At 42.3% G+C, this 20,383-nt stretch overlaps 1 long non-coding RNA gene across 1 annotated transcript; it reads left to right on the top strand.

Annotated features, from left to right (window-relative positions):
• The first annotated feature begins 3,683 nt into the window (after nucleotides 1-3,683).
• On the top strand, nucleotides 3,684-4,890 carry LOC118501886. Its single transcript, XR_004904549.1, has 2 exons — nucleotides 3,684-4,313; nucleotides 4,686-4,890. It is a non-coding gene; the product is annotated as an uncharacterized LOC118501886 (long non-coding RNA).
• The last annotated feature ends 15,493 nt before the right edge of the window (nucleotides 4,891-20,383 follow it).

The raw sequence follows: 20,383 nt of genomic DNA, 5'->3' as shown, positions 1-20,383 counted from the left end.
TGTAACATCCGGATTATTGGTAATCTGGAGTGCAAAAAGCCAAAACTTTAAATATAATCAAAGGTCTGAATTTTTATAAAACACAAAACATAAATACTTCCAGTACTTTGAGTTGACACTTGTATGCTACAGCTCTGCTCTATTTATTGTTATTTTGCAAAACATAACCATTTTAACATTTGATAAAGCATATTTATGACATATTTCTTAATAAGAAAAATGTCCATTTTATTACCATTTTCTATCTTTTTCAGAATATGCAAGTTTTTACTTATATGTCTTATAATAAAAGAAATAAAATCTTTGAAAAAAGGTATTCTTAAATGTTTTTCCTTCCCAAACAGGATGATTATGATTACATATTTTGATACAACTTTTAGAATAAGCACATTCTAAAGAAATATACCTATCATTTTATTTCTTCTTTTCATTAGCCATAGCCCAGTATTTACCTATTTTAAAGAGTACCCCTGACGCCTCTCCTTTTGGAGCCATGAGTCACAGTGATGCAAAGTCATTTTTGGCAGATACAATTGGGAAGTATTAGGGGGAGTCATCTAAATGCTAAGTTACAGTAAAAGCCAGATTGGTTTTTTTACATTGGCAAATTCCTGGCTGGACAGATGGGCCTTGCTTTGCTCCCTGAAGGCTCACAGTCCTAAGCTTGACTAAAGCATTAGAGGACATTATAAAGGATTAGGGAAAAAAAAAAAAAAAAGAAACTGATGATTTTCAGCCTGAGATCTAGCCAGGCACGGCTTTAACCAAATTCGCCTCTCTGGTGGCATTTTGGTGTGACATCCATCCAGTGATGGTGTGTAACCCTCTTGCTGGAATGGAATTTGCTTGTGTTCCTTTTTCACATCTCTGGCTCTTACATGTTCCTTCTCTCACTCTCACCTCCGAATCTTCCTGAGTTTGTCATCAGATGTACTAATAGTGACAATCATGGGGCCTTGCCTATTGACTGAAGTGACACAGTTTTGAAAGATGTCTCTGCTGAACTTCATGGGCCCATTCTCCTCCTTTCCAAAACTGAGAGCAAGGGTGCCCATCTGTGAACGTTACTTCTCTGAATTGCACAAGGAAATGGTACAGGGAAGTGATGAGGAGTGATTCAGGTTACACAGGCCTCGGGGAGAGCTTGGCTGGGCCATTTAGCATGAGTGTATCTTTGGAGTAGTTACAGGTTAAACCTTTCTGGCCCTCCGTGTTTTCAGCCACAAATAGGGTTGCTAATAACACATACCTGTTAACCTGCCATACTGTAAAGAGGCCAAGAGATGTCAGTTTTCATTGTTGCCTGTTTCCATTGTGCATAAATTAGAGTCTGCCTCCTTCTGTTGGAATGGAAGTCCTTAAAGTGGGGGCCACTACTTATGTCCTGTTTTCTCTCTCTACTCCCTTCCCCCTTCAGTGCAGTGCCTTGCATCTGTCAGGGTTTTTATAGTGCTTCCCCTTGCATGGACTCTCTCAATGGGCCCATGGGGTTGGTGGGCCATTTTACAGTGAACATTAAAGGACAAATGACTTGTCTAAGTTTGTTCAGATGTTAAGTGTCTGCGTCAGGACCGGAGTCCAGATGTGGCTCCAAGTCATTTGCATATACTTACAGAACTGTTTCTCATAGACACAGCCCTTTTAATGCCATGTATTCCCATACACACTACACACACACACCAGCACACACAAAGCACAGGCATAGCACAACCTTCCACACAGCACACACATATACACATAATGAATAAAAAACACATACATCACACACCAAGCATACCACAAACACCCTACACATACCTATTCTTTATCTACAGTATTCTCTGTTGTCAGATTTGACCTTCCTCTTCACTTATTTCTGACCTTCACAGTCAATGGCCAACAGCTTCCACACCTCCCAAGCTTAAGGACGAGTTCAGGATTGTTGCACAATGCTCCCTCAGCTTGAGCCAGGGCAGAACAGTGCAGGCCGTGCTATAACCCGAGAGGCTTTTTGGTGAAGAGCTACAGTTCTGGAGTCAGACAGACCTGGGTCATAATCTGGTTTCATCACCTACTAGATGTGTGACCAAGAGTAACTTTCTTATCTTTTAGCTTCTGTTTCCCCACCTATGACATGGTAATAGCAACAAAGTCTATTTTGCAGGGTGTGGGAGGGTAATGTGAGACCTGCAGAAGTATAAGTTATCGTCCTAGGTGAGCGCTGACCCCTTCTTTCAAGTGCAGCACTCACACCTTCATTTACTTGTGCATTCTTCAGGAGTTATTGGGCATCCGAGCGCCATCAGGTATTGGGTCCATAATGATAAGTAAGATATTGTTCTGGTCCTTGGCACCCTTGAGAGTAGTAAGTTTATTCTGAGAAGTCAGAGAAGGTGGCATTGGACACAGGAAAAAAATATAAACTCTGGGGGAAATACCTGGAAGGGACTGGATTTATTGCCATTAGCTAAAACTCAAATGAAAGAAAAATTGCTATTAAAATGTTTGAATTTGATATGGAAAAGTAAATTGGGCTATTTTTTAAAGTTCCATTTTGAAGAAGTAGGAACATGGAGGAAAGTTTTGTTCTTAAGCGTCCTGTATTTTGGTTTACTAATTCATGATGAACTTTTTAATACGAAGAAAGAGACAGGAGGTTATGAATTCACTTGGCTAAATTTGTGGAGCCACTGCTTGCACAAAGTGCTCTGCAGAGTGCATAGTGGGAGGAGGCAGTTTTGCCATTAAGAATCTCATGATATAGCTATGATATAGTTAGCTTATGACGTAGTTGTGAATAGTGGTGAAAGTGGGCATTGTGGGAAATGGTGACAACTGCACAAAGCCTAGAAAATGATGTAGATGTTAAGGAGGGCCAGCAGAGACATGTGAAGTAAGGCAGCTGAAACTTGGGTGAGAGAAAGAAATCCTTGCTTGACTTCCTCCTTGGAGGAAGTGACATTGAGCTGGATCTTGGAGGCCACTTGAGATTTCAACAGGTAGGGTTGGTTGAAGGAAAGAAAAAGGGGAAAGGGTGGTCTATGTAAGGAGCAATAACATGAACAAGGGCAGAGAGGCAGGAGAGAGAAAAATCTGTGTTGAAAACTGAGAGAAGTCCAATCTGGCTAGGATTTTCCGGGAGGTGGTTAAGTGAAGTGAAATGTGTGAAGCTTAGAATCAGATAGACATAGTTTCAAATCTTTCTTGTTGGGCGTAGTAAGTTGGATTGTGCCCCCAACCCAAAACATGTCCACCTCAAAATGTGACCTTCATTTGGAAATAAGATCTTTGTAGATGTGATTAGTTAAGGATCCTGAGATGAAATCCTCCTGGGTTTATGGTGGGCCCTAAATCCAATGAGCTGTGCCTTTATAAGATGAGAGAGAGAGAGAGAGAGAGAGAGAGAGAGAGAGAGAGGGGGAGAGAGGGAGAGAGGGAGAGAGAGAGAGATTTGGACACAGAAGAGACGTGTGGAGAAAAATGTGCGAAGGCAGAGGCAAAGATTGTAGTGATGCAGCTGCCAGCCCAGGACTGACTGGAACACTTGGGACCATCAGCAGCTGTAGATTTCCAAGGGAGTATGGCTTGTCGACAGCTGATTTTAGATTTCCAGCTTCCAGAACTGCAAGGGAATACATTTCTGTTGTTTTAAGCCACCAGATTTATGGTAACATCAGGAGCCCTAGAAAGTGAAATGCATCAGGTTATTAAGGGCAAGTTACTTAGCCTCAATAAGCCTCAATTTCTTCATCTGAAAAACAAGGATTATACTCATCTCAAAGGATTATAATGAGGATTAAATGTAAAGTGCTTAATTTATTCTAAGAGATGGAGAGTGAGTAAACCAGAAAATAAGTTGGAGAGCAGCTGTCGAATATGGCAATTTGCAGGCTGAGAGGGTTGGATTTGCTTAAGAAGTCTTAGATGTTTTCAAACAGGGATGTGACAAATGAAGAGCTGCTGCTTCAGGACATCGCCTAGGAGAGCTGCTCTGGCAGGAACTGGAAGGTATGAGATCCCCCATGAGAAGACCAGTGGAGAAGCTACCAGAACAGCAAGCCCAGTGTACTCAGTAGCAGACTCCATGCAGAGAGAAGGAGGTCAACAATGCGGAACCCTCCCTTCAGGAAGTCCATTTGAGGTGCTCACTGGACTTACAGAGTGCATATATCTGGCAGTGCTCAAAGTTTTGTTCAAGGAGAATTCACAAAACAATGTGGCCTGAAGCCTCAACAGCCAGATGGTGGTGCAAATGACAGAGCAAGAGAAAAGCAGAAGAGTTGGCAGACCTGTGTTACCTGGGGCCCTAATAACAAGATTACACTAGGGTGAGGGTGCAGATTCCAACTTTGTGACTGCCTAGAAAACAGCCACAGAATAGCAAGATATTCTAACCATTAGACTCTAACCAATTATCAGTCTAACCCCTGGGGAAATAAGGAGGTTAATATCACTTACCTGCTTTTCTTATAATGTGGCTAGGGAAAAAATGTATGCAAACTAAGGACTTGAGGCTTTTAGCAAAGGAGTACTGTCGGCATGGGTGTCTCTGCATGTACATGCATGTGCATGCATGTGTGTGTGTGTGTTGGGGAGGGTTGAGGTGGGAAAGACAGGACTTTCAGTTAAAGGAAAAGTATAGTACTGCACTTAGAGTAGCTTCAATAACCAATTAGACTCTCATCTCATCTTGTTCCACCTTCCAGTATATTCCAAAAATGGGACTGCTGTCCGTGATATAATTTATTTTAGCATATACCGAGGACACGGAGTATCTAAGTGGTACATGCCTTTCTGAAACTCAAGACAACTGGTAACTTACGTTTGCTGGGATTGTGGTCAAGTCAGTCAAAATAAAAGTGTGCTGGCATCTTCTGTTTTCCTGAAGTTTCTACCACTGGTTTGAAGTTTTTTTTAAAAAATCAAAATGCAGGAGGACTGAGAGTACTTTCCCTAGTATCATCTGGAGGTCCTAAGAGAACTGTTCGACCTGGAGAGATCTGGCTGCCTTTTGGGTAATTTGAAACAGCTTTGGAGCGCACTTTCTTGACAGGTACAGGGTGAGCCAGAAAGTTTATTTGGTTTTTACTGTGTGACGGCTCTAGTAGCGCTTAGTTGCCTTTAACTTCATTTGAAACAATTTTGTTAGATTGTATTGTGACAGCTGTCATATCAGTGTGCATTTTAAAAAAAAACTTATCAAAACTGGTGAATTTTTATGTAGCCATTTGAATACTGAAGATGGAAGAAAATATGCAACACGTTTGGCATATTGTGTTTTCTTATTTCAAGAAAGATAAAAGCACAACTGAAATGCAAAAAAAGATTTGTGCACTGTATGTATGTAGAAGGTACTGTGACTGATCGAACATGTCAAAGTGGTTTGAGAAGTTTTGTGCTGGAAATTTTTCTATGTACACTGCTTCACGGTTAGGTAGACCAGTTGAAGTTGATAGCAATCAAATTGAGACATTAATTGAGAAAAGTCAACATTATACCACACTGGAGATAGCCGACATACTCAAAATATCCAAATTAATAAAGTCATTGGTGAAAATGAAAAATATGATTTTTTATTCCATGGAAAAACCACACAGACTTTTTGGCCAACCCAATATTTGCAATGTTATATATGTACACACACATGTACATATACATACACACCTAAACTTGCATATACACTATATGTGCACACATACATATATTTACACCAGCCTCATTTAAAGGCAGGGAATAATTATAAAGATGGCAGATGTCTTAAAATAAATATCTGACGAGGGGATTATAGTCCCCATGTGAATGTTGGCACAGGACACCTTATCATGAGTACCCATGGACACAAAACAAGAGCAAGCATGCCAATGTCAGAAACTGGGCAAGGCGCAGAGCTGTGAGGAGTGCTGTGCAAGCAGCCAGCTCTTACTTTACTAAAACACACAACCAAACAGACTTGAAAGCAATAAGGGAAGAGTGGAAATCTTATTAAAAAATCCAGAGGAAATTGCCTTGTGATTCCTCTATTGGATTATGAGATGGAGCTGGTTGCCTAACATTCTGTGTTCCAATATTTGGTAACAGCAATGTGAGGAGCTTGGACTATTTGAGAAATGATTGGGCAAAAGTGGTTTTGAGCTGAGGTGGAAAATGAAGGAGTGGCTCTAAGGTGTCCATATTCATTCTGAATAAGAACTGCAGCACCATGAAGTGCAACCCAAGGAAGCAGGTGAGTGGCCTGAACATAACTTCACTTTGCACTGGGTGAGGGGCACATGGTGACTGTCATGTGTGAATTATTTGAGTCACAGTCAAGATTCTTGTTTGTAAGGATGGCAGTAGCTAATTGTTAAGGATATAATAAATGAACATTTGTTAAGTGGAGTACAGGGTGTGGGATGGTAAGTGATAGTTCAAAAAAGACGGCAAGAGAAATGGAAATAGAGAAGTTTATTACTCATGGGTGCTGGAGAAAGCGCACCGCACACTTTGAGAGAGCACATGGGGAGGTCAAGGCAGGGTGCAGAGGCAGGACCTGGGGCACATGCCTTTATTAGGGTCCTGGGTGGAGTGCTTTGGGGTTCTCTGGCTAAGACAGGATTTGTCAGTTCAAACCAAAGAGAGCAGTGGTTTTGGTAAACTGCAAGAGGGTCTTATTTAAGAGGCAGGGTGGTAAGAGGGCTGGAAACACTGTTGTGCACAAAGGCTGCTGGGGAAATTATACCAGGAACTTCTATTGGCTTGTGAGACTCTGTGGGCTGTTAACCCAAGGCACGCTCTTGCATGAGGGGGCTAGTGTCAGTTTAAGGCCTCCAGCTGGGCACTTGGCCAAAAATGGATGGAGTGGCTTAGCCAAATTCTTAACAATAATGTTAGTTGATTATTCTTGGTCCCACGGCAGCACATGCAAACCCATTCACTCCAAAAGATGACCAATTTAGAGCTTCCAAGGACCTGGAATACCAGGCCTCTGTCTGCTTTTTGTACAGAGAGAAGTTGAGACCCTGGATTTGCTCAGGGTGACTTAGTGATCCAATTGAGTTGGAACCCAGGCCTCCAGGTCCCAGTTCCATGATTTTGCACATGCTCTGCACCTGGGCTCATCACAGGAGTCAGGCAGCTGCCTGTCTCCTGGGCTCTGAGAGGAGCTCTGCCACCCTGCCTGGGCCTTTCTCCTTCCTGAGGCCATCCTCCAGACTTGGCCCTTCTCAGAACACTATCGAAACTTCCTTGTCTTGGGCTCAGGCTTCTGCCAGGTGAAGGAATTGTGGAAGAGGTGTTGATAACTGCAAATATCTTAACATCTAGAGAACACTGGGCTTGGAGTTCAAAGCCTTAGACACTAGTCCTGGTTTAGTTAATCACTAGTGAGCTTTAAAGTCCTCACATGTAAAATAAGAAAACTGATACTAACCCCACAGTGTGTTTAAGATGACAGGATGAGACAAGTAAAAGTGCTTGGTTGTCTCTAAAGAGTATTCAGGTCTTTACAGGGTTATTAACAGGCTATGCATGTATGAAGGGGTATTAATGATCCCATATGATATATGTGGGATTGCTGGATCATATAGGAATTCTATTTTGAATACTTTGGGGTAACTTCCAGACTGTTTTCCACTGTGGCCATACTAGTTTGCATTCCTACCAGCAGTGTACAGGGGTCCCTTTTCTCCATATCTTTGCCAACACTTGTTATTTCCCGTCTTTTTAAATTTGGCATTACAGTTGACATTCAATATTATTTACATTAGTTTCAGGTGTGCAGCATAGTGGTTAGACATGTAATTTATGAAGTGATACCCTGATAATTCTAGTACCCATCTGGCACCATACATAGTTATTACAATATCATTGACTACATTCCCTATGCCATACTTCACATCCTTGTAACTATTTTGTAACTACCAATTAGTACTTCTTAATCCCTTCCCATTTTTCACACAGCCCCACAAGTCCCTTCCCATCTGGCAACTCATCTCTGAATCTATGAGTCTGTTTATGTTTTCTTTATTGTTTATTTTGTTTTTAGATTGTACATGTAAGTCAAATCTTATGGTATTTGTCTTTCTCTATCTGACTTATTTCACTTAGCATAAAACACTCTGGGTCCATTAAATTGTGGCAAATGGTAAGGTTACATTCTTTTTTATGGCTGAGTAATATTCTATTGTAAATATGTACCACAACTTTCTTATCCAATTTTCTATGGAGTACTCTATTGAGTACTATTGAGTACTCAACATATTCTATTGAGTATGTGTTGTTCCCGTATCTTGGCTATTGTAAATAATGTTGCAATGAACACAGGGGTCATATGCCTCTTCTAACTTGTATTTTTTATTTCTTCAGGTAAATACCCAGAAGTAGAATTGCTGGGTCATAAAATAGTTCTATTTTAATTTTTTGAGGAACCTCCATACTTTTTTCCAAAGTGGTTGCACCAATTTGCAGTCTATCCAAGCACGGAGGTTTCTTTTTCTCCAAATCTCCACCAACAGGTGTTGCTTGTTGAATCACTGATGAAAGTCATTCTGACAGGTGTGAGGTGGTATCTCCTTATGGTTTTAATTTGCATTTCTCTGATGGCTAGTGACATTAAGCATCTTTTCACATGTCTGTTGGCCATCTGTATGCCGTCTTCGGAGAAATGTCTATTCAGGTCCCTGCCCACTTTTCAGTTGGATTGTTTGTTTTATTGGTGTTGAGATGCATGGGTTCTTTATAAATTTTGGTTATTAACCTCATATTGGATGTATCATTGTCAAATATCTTCTTCGATTCAGTAGGCTCTCTTTTCATTTTGTTAATGGTTTCCTTTGTGTGCAAAAACTTTTACTTTGATAAAACTTTGTTTACTTTTTCTTTTGTTTCCATTGCCCAAGGAGATATATCAGAAAAAAATATTACTAAGAGAAACATCATGAAGTTTACTACCTATGTTTTCTTTTAGGAATTTTATGGTTTTCAGTCTTATATTTAAGTCTTTAACTCATTTTGAGTTTATTCTTGTATACACTGTAAGGTGATCTAATTTCATTTTTTGCATGTATCTGTCCAGTTTTCCCAACACCATTATTAAATAGATAATCTTCACCCCACTGTATATTCTTGCCTCCTGTGTAATAGATGAATTGATCACACAGGCTTGAGTTTATTTTTGGTCCTCTATTCTGTTTTATGGATCTATATATCTGTTCTTATGCCCAACCATGCTGTTTTAATTCCTATAATCTTATAGTAATTAAATAGTTTGATATCAGGTAGCTTTGTTTTTCTTTCTTAAGATTGTTCTGGCTATTTGGGTTTTTTCATGGTTCCAGAGAAATTTTAGGATGATTTTCTCTAGTTCTGTAAATAAAAATGCCATTGGTATTTTGATAGTATTACACTGAATCAATATGTTGCTTTGGACAGTATGGACATTTTAATGATGCTAATTCTTCCTATCCTTGAGCATAGTGTATGCTATTATTCATTTATTTGTATTTTTAAAAAATTTTTATCTTCAATGTCTTACAATTTTCTGAGTACAGGTATTTTACCTCCTTTGTTAAATTTATTCCTAGGTATCTTTTTTTTATGCAATTGGAGAAGTGGGATTGTCTTTTTGATTTCTCTTTCTGAGAGTTTATTATTTGTGTATAGAAATGCAACATAATTTCTAAATATTAATTTTGTATCCTGCTACTTTGCTGCATTCATTTGTTAGTACTAGTAGTTTTTTTGGTGTTTCATTGGTTTCATGTCATCTGCAAATAATGACAGTTTTACTTCTTGCTTTCCAATTTATATGCCTTTTATTTCTTTTTCTTGTCTAATTGCTGTGGCTGGGATTTCCAATACTATGTTGAATAGCAGTGGTAAAAATGGACAACCTGCTCTGGCTGGCGTACGTAGCTCAGTGGATTGAGCGCGGGCTGCGAACCAAAGTGTCGCAGGTTTGATTCCCAGTCAGGGCACATGCCTGGGTTGCAGGCCATGACCCCCAGCAACCGCACATTGATGTTTCCCTCTCTCTCTCTCTCCCACTCTCTCTCTCTCCCCCCCTCTCTCCCCCCTCCCTTCCCTCTCTAAAAATAAATAAATTTAAAAAAATCTTTAAAAAAAATGGACAACCTTGTCTTGTTCCTGATCTAAAGAAAAATGCTTTCAGCCTTTTCCCATTGAGTATAATATTAGTCGTGGGTTTGTCACATATGGCCTTTATTATGTTGAGGTATGTTCCCTCTATTCCCACTTTGCTGAGAGTTTTGTCATAAATGGACATTGGATTTTCTCAAATGCTTTTCCTGCATCTATTGAAATAATTACATGATTTTATCCTTTATTTTGTTTACATGGCATATTACATTCATTGATTTGCAGATATTGAACCAACCTTGTATCCCCAGAATAAATGCCACTTGATCATGATATATGATCTTTTTAATGTATTGCTGAATTTGGTTGGTTATTATTTTGTTGAGGGTTTTTGCATCTACGTTCATTAAAGATATTGGCCCATGATTTTCTTTTTGTAATGTATCGTCTGGTTCTGGAATTAGGGTATTACTGGCCTTGTGAACTATACTTAAGAGCTTTCCCTCCTCTTGAATTTTTTTGAATAGTTGAAGAAAGATAAGTGTTAACTCTTCTTTGAATGTTTGTTAAAATTCACCTGTGAAGCCATCTGATCCTGAACTATTGTTTGCTGGGAGTTTTTTTTTTTAATTACTATTATTATCTATTTTGTTAGTAGTACTTTTTCTATTGGGATTTTGTGTTTCTTCTTGATTCAGACTTCATGCTTGGTGTGGTGCACTCAGTTTGGTTTCCTAAATCTCTTAGCATCCACTCCTGGCAAACCCAAACTGAAGTTTTCTTGCCTGTGGGTGGCATGGTGGCAGCCTGTGATAGCCCTGTCAAAGTCCCACCCCCTTCCCAGGGTCTGGGACTACCACCACCTTTGGCATCGAGTCATTCCTGTTTCTTATCTCAATGCATCAATGCCTCCATCCTCTCCTTCTCTGGTACTTAGTGATCCAGCACCAACTCTTGGGGTAAGGGCAGTGCAGACCCGTTATCAAAGTTCAGTTCCATGGGAAAAAGGGGTTGAAGAACCTAGGGCCCTGTCCCAGAGGTTCTGATTCAGCAGCAGAGTGGCATCCAGAACAAGCTTCCTGGGAGTATGATACTGTTAGTTCTGGCTATGCTCAAAGCCAGATAAGCATAGCCTGAGACAAAGGCCTGATAAGGCTCCCTGGGGTAGAAAGAGCCCAGTCTTTTGAAAAGCTGGCCTCTCAGCTTCCAAAACTGGACAGTGTTTTTCTAAAGTAGCAAGACATAAAACATAGGTTGTTCAATTTTCATATCTTGATTAAATTTGTCATGACTCGCCATGCAGAGCTGTGTTTTAGAAGTCCCTGTGAACACGGAGGACAGAGTTTGGCTATTGCAGACTGGCAGGTATTGCCATGATTTTGGCCAGGTGCCTGGTTTGTTAATTCTTGGTGCCTGAAGGCTTCTGGCTTGAAGTGGTTGGGAGCAGAAAGACATGGGGGCTGGGCAAGGGCCTGTGTTCATGGGGATGGCTTACCTTCCTTAGGGCATAGTTACAAATCTGTCATTGATTTGAGGGCCTTTTGTGACTTTCAAAATGAGTGTCTTTTCATTTTCCGTGGCCAGTTGCCCCCTCTTCCTGCTTCTCCAAATTCCATGAAGGCAACTGTATTTCTTATCATCTCAAATCCCAGTGCTTGGGAAATGAATGACTGCCCACCAGGACCATAGCAAACCCATCAACTCCAGGTAAGGTGGGAATGACTACTTTTTAACTTAGTAGGGTGATCTGGGGCTCTCTGAAGACTGGTTTTGGGAGGGCTCTGACTAGCCTTGCTTCCCAGAGGGTCAGGTTTGGGGATGAATGACCCATGTGCTGAAGGCCACAAGCTGGAACACTGAGGATGAATGGGCCGTGGTGATACTTCTGGTACTGAGGATGGTGTTTTCAGAATGAAGCAGGAGGCAAGACACTGGAGATCTGAGACCAGCCTCCCCTCTTCCACAAAGCGTAATGTCACCACGACGCTTCAGGATTGTTTCCTGTGTACACTGGAGAGGGTTGGGCTAAAACTATTAACTCAAAAATAAACATTTACCGAGCTTTGATTATATAGCAGGGTCTATGGGAGAGGGATGTGACGTTACATAAAGCATTACATGACCTTGTGAAGATGATTTCCAAGGTTGCTTGCCACTCAAACATTCTGTGAGTCTGTGAAATGAGCCTGACTTGCAGCAGCCTTTGACCGCTGTGCTTTCTTTCCCACGAGTTACTGCTACTGCACTGCGAGATGTTGTCCTTCCCACCGCGTGGGGGTCAAGTGACTGGTCTAAGGATGCACAGCTACTAAGCTGCAGAACTGGTCTAAATCCAGATTTTCCGATTCCCAGCCCTGTGCTCTCTGCTCTGGGGCTTGCTGTCTAGGACTCTGCTCCCTCCTCGCAGATTTTCCCATGCAGTGAAATAGTAGCTATCATTTGCCAGGCACTTACTGCTACACACATTGTCTCACAGACTCTTACAGAAATCTCACTTGGTGCTACTATTATTGTCATTTTACAGGGGAGGAACTGTGGTTCAGAGCAGCTGAGTGCCTTGCAGAGAGTCACACAACTTGTCACTGGCATTTGATCCTAGGCCTTTCTGGGCTGCTGTGCTGCACTGCCCTCTGGGATCATTGACAGAGATCACTGAAAGGACAACGGACTGTGTTGTTTTTTGGAGAGCTGACGGTTGTGCCTTTGGCAGGGTTCTTCCTGGGCTTCTGCTGGAGGAAGAAGGGAGAGCCAGAGGACTTCAGGGAGCTGGTTGTGAAGATGCCTTGGCCAGGGCCTGCTATGGGATTGAAGGCCCAAGGTTGGGGCCTTCATGTGGAAATATGACAGACTTCCAAGCCCCAGAGACATCCTAGGTCCCTTAGACCCAGAGGCCCCAATCGGAGTCAGCTTAAAGGCAGGAGCCCCCTGTTATGTTGCAGAAGGGATGCTGCTGACTGGCTGGCATCGCTGCCCTGGAGGTGGAGGCCCTGCTTTCCCCTGTGCCTGCTCTCCTGGGCTCCTTCCTGCCACAGGCCCCTCAAAGGCCTTTCTTCCTAAAGCCTGCCTCTGACGCTCCCTTTACCCAGCACTTGGAGGTTCTGAGAACAACTAACCTCTTGGCTAGGAAATGCTCCCACCTCAGGGATTCTGCTTAGCCCCATGCCACATAGGAAGGCTGAAAAAGTGGGGTGTGTCCCTGCTACGCAGATGGGGAGTGTCGGTCTAAAGGTGATAGAACTAGCTCCCCTAATGAACCCCTGACAGAGGGAGTTGGGCCTGAAGCCCGACCTTAGTTCTGGAGGGCAGGGTGCAGAGCTGGCCCAGCAACATGGGGTAACCATTACTCACACCTGTAGTTTGTTTTAGGCACTTTATCTACAACGACCCCATGAGGCGGGCGGTAGGATCTCTATTCTACAAATGAGGGCAGGTTAGGTAACTAGCTCAAGGCCACTAACCTTCTGGATCCCTCCAGTGTGTCCACTGACCTCTCTTCCCCCACTCCCACCCTGTGATTTTCCAGACTTGTAAAGTTCAAAGTCAGGTTAACAGTTCACTGGATGTGAGTGAAGCTCAGATGATTCTTCATGGTGAGTGGCTGGTAACTGGGGCCCTAATCGCCCTCAGAAAGTTGACCCTCCAGGCCCTGGGTTTTAATTATCTTGCAAGCAGCCATGAAAAGCTCAGACTCAGTTGTTAGCAGGAAGTGTGTGGGATGTGCAGAGGCTCTGAAGGGACCTTTTAAGGTAGTCAACATCTCAGAAGCAGTTACAGGCAGAGTAAGCAGAGCAGCCCTGAGATAAATCCACAAGCTGTGGGGCCCCAGAAGAGGTAGCTTTGACAGTTGGTGAGGTCACCCTCGGGTAACAGACGCTCCTGGATGAAGGTCACGGCCTCCATGGAGATGGGTGTGAGGCATATATCTGTGAGTCACCGTGGGAGAGATTTGGAGGGGATCTGAACCAAGCTGTCTCTGTAACCACCCTTCCATAAAATACATGATTAATTACAATAAAAGCTTCTTACAAATGGGAGGCTCCAAACTGGGTTTGCAATTAGCATGAAGAGAAGGTGCTTCACATTCAGTTAATTGTTATCTGGCCTGCCTGATCTCCTAAGGCAGATCTCTGCTCAAGCTGTAAGGATTAAACTCTCTGCCAGGGCCAGAGGGAACTGCAGCTCAGGATCCTTCCACTGGACAGTGTATCTGTGAGCCCTGCAAACCAAGCAGATGGGGAAATAATGAGCTTAATTGCCCTTCTTGTATCCCCTGGAGACCTGGGAAGGTAAAATCAAGCCTATTCTTTTGGCCTTTGAAAGACAAATCAGGTGGCACAGTTTGTTTTTTTCCTCAAGGGAGCATAATTTTTAAGGAGGAAATTTCCAGTGTACACAGATGATGTGGACCCTGCATGGGTGGAGAGAGAGAGGCTGTGGACTTGGCTCCCCCGTGACCTCTGGCTGTAACAAATGTCTTGATTTTCCCATCCCGTACACACAGAGAAACATGCTGGAGTGTGTGAAGCTTGCTCTGACCTTCCCAGCCAAGCATAGGCTCTGGGGAGAGAGGCACCACATCTTGGGGTGGAATTTGATTGCTGGAGCGATCCTGGGCTGATCCCAGCTTCTGATCTTAGCGCCCAGTCCCACCAGATGGGGGAGGGCAGGGTGGTCACAGGAACGATAAGGCACTGGCTCTTGTGGAGAACAGGTGTATAGGGTGGGGGAAGTCAGGGGGCTGGTCACTGGGGTGAAGAGTCCCAGGTGGTTGGTTGGGACGACATTTAGATGGAATGGGAGGGTTTGAATCTGGGGATTTGGAGTCATTTTATTCAACCTTCAAATAAGGACAGGATTCAGTGAAATGCCACCACCTAGGAGGCCTGGGAACTTGGAGTTCAGGAATAAGTGTTCAGAGTTCTGGCCACCTAATTAGATTTACTCAGCTGGAGTCAGACAAATCCAGTTCTACCTCTTCCCTGTTGAGTCATCTTAGGAAGGTTATTGGACCTTTAGACTAGAATGTTTTCTCACTTATAATATGAGGGTAATAAATATCTCCCTGTTAGGGCTGCTGTGAGGATCAAATGGAATAATGCCAGCATGTCGAGGCTCTGCTGCAGGTTGTTCCTGAGCCCTCCCACCTGATGGAATCACCTTTTCACACCCTGACGGACCCATCCTCTCCCCTCCTTCACAGCTCTCTGAGTTTTGTGGGGGAATCTTTTTCTTCCTGATAATCTCTCACTCTGATTTCTTGCCTCTGCAGAATTTTCAAGTTCTCTCTTTGTTTTTTTTTTAATCTTCACCGAGAACATACTTATTGATTTTAGAGAGGGGAAAGGAGAGGGAGAGAAACATCTGTGTGAGAGAGAGATGTCGATCAGTTGCCTCATACATGCTGCACCCTGACCGGGCTACCAAACCTGTAACGGAAGCATGTGCCCTGAGTGGGAATCGAACTTGCAACATTTCAGTTTATGAGACTATGTTCCAACCAACTGAGTCATACTGGCCAGGGTTCAAGTCCCCTTTTCATCTTTCCTGCTATGCCTTCCCTCACTGCCTCCCAGCCCCTTTATTCACTAGGAAAAAATATCACTGAGCAAGGTGGTTGCATTTATTGGAGATGTGGGTCTAGTTGGGGTGGTTCAAGAGGGTTTATGGCATGGACCAGACAACAACCTAGAACTGAGTGTTTGGTGTTACCCTTCTAATGTCTCTCAGTCATTCCACAGGCCACCTCATTAGTCATCTGTATCAGTTAGCTATTGCCACATAACAAATCATCCCAAATTTAGTGGTCACAATTCTGTTCATTAACAACTGAGGATCAGCTATGTAGTTCTTCCGGTTTCAGCTGGACTCTCACATGGATCTTCAGTTAGCTGTGGGTTAGTTTGCTGATCTGGGCTGGACTCTCACATGCCTGGGGGCTTGCTGGGAAGCATAAGCTCTATTGTGTGTGTTCTTTCATCTCACAGGAGATTAACCCAGGCTTGTTCACATGGCAAGTGAGTGGAAGTATGCAGGGCCACTGGCACTCTGTCACTTCTACTACATTCTATTGGTGAAAGCAAGTCACAGGGTTAGCCCGAATTCAAGAGGAGGGGAAAAGGACCCTCCCATGGAAGACAGGAGCTGCCAAGTCATTTTGCAAAGGGTGTGCATACAGAGAGGAGTGAAGTAGTGTGTTCATGTTCTGTAATCTACCATACCATCTTTTCCCCTCAGCGTCTTGCCTGGTGTCCTATTGTTGGGTCTTCGATCTCTTCTCCTGGACTATCTATATCTCTTTCCAGATGTTTTCTCTCTATTCTAGCTAATCCCCGTCCCACCCGCCCCCATCACCCCAGCTCTTCTTCCTATTTGAAAAAGTTTCCAAATTCTGCCAACTTTGTTATGCAGAATGTTTACTTTTCTTTTTTGACATTTTTTTCCTTTCAAATCATGTTCACACCAAAAATGGTACTAAGTGTATTGATCAAAGTAAACCAGTGGTTCTCAGCCTGCCGGGCATCCGAGTCACCTGCAAAGCTTACTGATGTCTGAGACACAACCCCAGGTCTGGCGTAGGTTTTAGATATTAATATTTCCAAAAATCCCTCCTTAGGTTGTTTTAATATGTAGCTAGAGTTGAAAAGCCACTGAAATAAATAAAAGTACCATGTCTCTCTGAGATGAAGTTCACCCCTTTCTTAAAGCATAGCTATCTTAGAAGCTCATTTTTTAATTTCATGAGCAAATTCCTTCTTCATATTACATTTGTAATGTGTCCAGTGCATTGCAGGTGCTCATCACATGTGGACTATCATCCTATTGCTGTCATGGGCAAGGTAGTGGTAAGAAACATGAACTCTGAAGTAAGACCAACTAATCTTTCTCTGTCTTATTTTTCTCATCTGTAACATGAAGATAAATAAAATTTTTATAAGTAGCTGCCTTTGTCATAGGACTATTGTGAAGATTAAATATCTTGATTGCACTTAGACACAGAGTAACTAACTGCAATCAACGGTGAGCAGCATGTAATTCCTGTTTTATTCATTCAGCACCTCCTAGTTTACTAAGCTCACTCTCAGTTTGCTTTAAAATGTGTGATGACCGCGGAGACAGAGAGGCAGGAGTGCAGGTACACAGGACCACGCTAAGATGGGAGGCCTGCCGAAGAGACATTCGCATTGCTCGGGAGAGGCTGCAGCTCCGCCAACTCCAGATTATTAAAAGCATTAAGAAAATTCTCTGGAAAACTTGGGTATCTTTTTTCTTTTCCAAATTGAGTTTTCTTCAGCCCAAACGTCATTTTAATGGAGGCAGCCTCAGACTTGTGCAATTACTTGAGTAGTGCATAATTGGCACATAGCTCTGTTCAGATGTCCTGGAGATAATAGATGTGAGAAGGATGCAAAAATCTGGCAAGATCCTGAGTTGGGTCCAAGCACCAGCCTGGGCTGGGGGCAGACAGCACACTGAGTCGGGGTGGATGGGAGAGAGGACATCTTGGGATCATAGAGTCAAAGTCAACCGGACCCTTTGATACCTAGACTCACATACAAGGAGACCTTTAAGAGGTTATGATGTCACACAGTTAAGTGAAGAGTTAGGTCATAGCACAGCCATGACACCACAAGGACTGTTTAAGGCATTGGAATGACATTTTTTAAAACTCCGTAAAATTTCTATTCCCCTTGAAACACATTGCTCACCTGTCAGCAGATGCGGAATGAAATTATCTCCATGGTACAGGAGTTTAAGAAGACCCTGAGTGAAAAAATAGATACCATTTACAAAAAATAAAACCCAGAAAATCCAAATTTGACATGTTAAAGTAAACTAGAGCTCAATTTAAGGTTTTAATTTCTGAAAAAATAGAGGAATCATTTTTGAAAGCAGCTAAAACTTAACATGACCTGAAAGAAGAAACAACACAGTGTATATGGGAATGAGCAATGTGATATCACATTTTAAATAACCAATTTGGGTTAAAACTTGGCCATCTCAGCAAAAGTCCAGGGAATTCTGGAGGTAAGACATGGACAAGATCTTATTTGGTGAAAAACACTATTGAAATGATAAAATGCAGCAATTTCCCTTTATCCACAGTTTTGCTTTCTATAATTTTGGTTACTCATGGCCAACTGCAGCCTGAAAATATTAGATGGAAAATTCCGGAAATAAACAATTCATAAGTTTCAAATTGTGCACTCTTCTGCATAGCATGATGAAATCACGTGGCATCCCACTCTATTCTGTCTGGGATGTGAATCATCCCTTTGGCCAGTATATCCATGCTCTGTAGGGCTCCCTGCATGTTCGTCCTGTAGTAGCCCTCTCAGTTATGAGACAGACTGTAGCAGTAGTGCAGTGCTTGTGCTCAGGGGGCCCTTGTTTTACTTAATGATGATCCCGAAGTGCAAAAGCAGTGATGCTGGCAATCTGGATGCGCCAAAGAGAAGCTATAAGGTGCTTCCTTTACGTGAAAAGGTGAGTACAGTACAATATTTTGAGAGAGAACATTTACATAACTTTTATTATGGTATATTATCATTGTTCTATTTTACTCTTAGTTATAGTTAATCTCCTGATGGGTCTAATTTACAAATCATACTTTATTTTAGGCATGTACGTACAGGAAGAGAACATAGTGTCTGCAGGGCTCAGCACCACCTGCAGTTTCAGGCGTCCACTGCAGGTCCTGGAACCCACCCTGTGGCTAAGGGGGAAGACTGCTTATTTGGAAAAGATACAATTTTATTATTGTCTCTAGTATAAACCAATGTATATGATATTATGCAAAACACCATGAGAGAATAAAAAATGACAAATTTCAACAGCCCAAATAAGTCTCATAAGCATTAAGAAATTATAAAATTAGAATGAAGTCTAGTAGAGTGGTTACGTTTTTAGACTTGGGAGTCAAATTCTGGTGGAACCACTTTACTAGTTGTGTTGTTTTGTGCAAATTTCCTTATTTCCTTATTGAGAAAATAGCAATAATGGTATTATGTACATATCTCATAGTGTCATTTTAAGATCTGAATGAGTTAATACATTAGGTTGGCCAAAAAGTTCACTTGTTTTTTTCTGTAAGATGGCTCTACTAGTGCTTAGTTGTCTTTAACTTCATTCTAAACAATTTTGTTAGATTGTGTTGTGACAGCTGTCATATCAGCATGCATTTAAAAAATTATCAAAATTGGTGAATTTTTCTGTAGCCATTTTAATATTGAAGATGGAAGATATACATGACATTTTTGGCATATTATGCTTTATTATTTCAAGAAAGGTAAAAATGCAACTGCAACACACAAAAAAAGATTTGTGCAGTGTATGGAGAAGGTGCTGTGACTGATCAAATGTGTCAAAAGGGGTTTGTGAAGTTTCACGCTAGAGATTTCTCACTGGACAGTGCTCCATGGTCTGGTAGACCAGTTGAAGTTAACAGCAATCAAACTGAGACATTGATTGAGAATAATCAATGTTATACCACGCGGGAGATAGCCGACATACTCAGAATATCCAGATCAATAAAGTTATTGGTGAAAATGAAAACATGTTTCATTTATTTTATGGTAAAAACTAAATGGATTTTTTGGCCACCCCAATATTTTCTTCCCAGTGCAGGACTATCTTATTAGGAATCCTCTTCTGGTCACTGCCCTATTGCTAGCAGTGTGCTTTTTGAATTAAGACAACCACTTTTCTGGTTTCTGGTCATTTATTTTCACATTGAACTACCAAGATTACCTCTGGTCAGCAATAATTTACCACTAGCACACAGCTGCCTTGGTTTAGGACTGACCGCCTTTGCATTGTTTTTCAGATTAGCCTTGATTTTCAGAGGTTGGGCAAACGTGCAGACAGTGGCCCACTGTTTGCAGCGAGAGGCACTGCAGAGGGGAAGACAGATGCTCCTGTGTGAAGACAGAAGATGGCCGTGCCAGATCCGGCTTGCCCTGGATGTGCCTCTTGGGTCATACCCCATGGGCTGGCTTGTGATTTTCATGTCTGCATCTGGCAAGCCTGTGGCTCTGCCAAGCATGCAGCCTCTTCATCCCACCTGGAGATTAGGCCCTGGACCACAGCAGGACCAAGGTTGTCTGGAGGGCACAGGGAGAAGAAGGAGATAGGCTGCTCTTGCAGCCCAAATACCAACACAAACTTGAAAAGCAAACAGCACAAGTGATTCTATTATAATCCCTGTCTTATATTTTTCCAATTCAGTGTTTCCTCCCTAGGACACCCAGCCATAAATAAGGGTGGTTCTGAGCAAGAGCCAAAGACATGGTTTCCCAAGGACAGTGAGTGCTGGTGTGGGTCACCCAGGGTG

This window comes from Phyllostomus discolor, chromosome 7, assembly GCF_004126475.2.
Source record: "Phyllostomus discolor isolate MPI-MPIP mPhyDis1 chromosome 7, mPhyDis1.pri.v3, whole genome shotgun sequence".
NCBI lineage: Eukaryota > Metazoa > Chordata > Mammalia > Chiroptera > Phyllostomidae > Phyllostomus > Phyllostomus discolor.
The sequence above is the reverse complement of the archived record's forward strand: the minus strand, read 5'-3'. Positions and strand labels throughout refer to the sequence as shown.